We start from the raw sequence: 472 nt of genomic DNA on the forward strand, positions 1-472 counted from the left end.
GATTGTCGCCTTCGCTCGCAAACTCTGACGCATTTGGAAACAGGTAAATATTGAGCATGCTGTGCACTATGAAGAAAATGGTCATTATTGTTAACAATCTTAAAAAATAAAGTCAGAGCCACAAACATTCCACGATGTTCAAGTCGCATACTAAGGTTAGGTAACGGAAATTTTATTAAGTAATAAGAAGGGTCCAGAAGCTTTAAATACATCTGAGAAACGGACATCCAAACTGGACATTAATACTGAAAGAAGAGCAAAAAAAGGGAAAAAAAATCTTTTAAAACTATCTCATCTTCATTGAAAATAGATCTCCAGTTCCTTAATCTAGCCTTTTGGGAAATATGAAAGAAGCTTGCTCTGATGTGACCCTCAAAAGTCAATTTAGAATCTAAAATTACATCAAGCAATTTTAATGTTTTTACTGAACTGATCGACTTGGCTGTCAATGATAGTATCAGAAGTGGTGGAT

General features: G+C 34.7%; 1 protein-coding gene across 1 annotated transcript in view; it reads right to left on the reverse strand.

Annotated features, from left to right (window-relative positions):
- Window positions 1-472, reverse strand: part of LOC119592532 (CDGSH iron-sulfur domain-containing protein 2 homolog) — a gene marked incomplete in the record, with an annotated part of 9,308 nt that overhangs the window by 8,075 nt on the left and 761 nt on the right.

This window comes from Penaeus monodon, chromosome 30 (genome assembly GCF_015228065.2).
Source record: "Penaeus monodon isolate SGIC_2016 chromosome 30, NSTDA_Pmon_1, whole genome shotgun sequence".
Taxonomy (NCBI): domain Eukaryota; kingdom Metazoa; phylum Arthropoda; class Malacostraca; order Decapoda; family Penaeidae; genus Penaeus; species Penaeus monodon.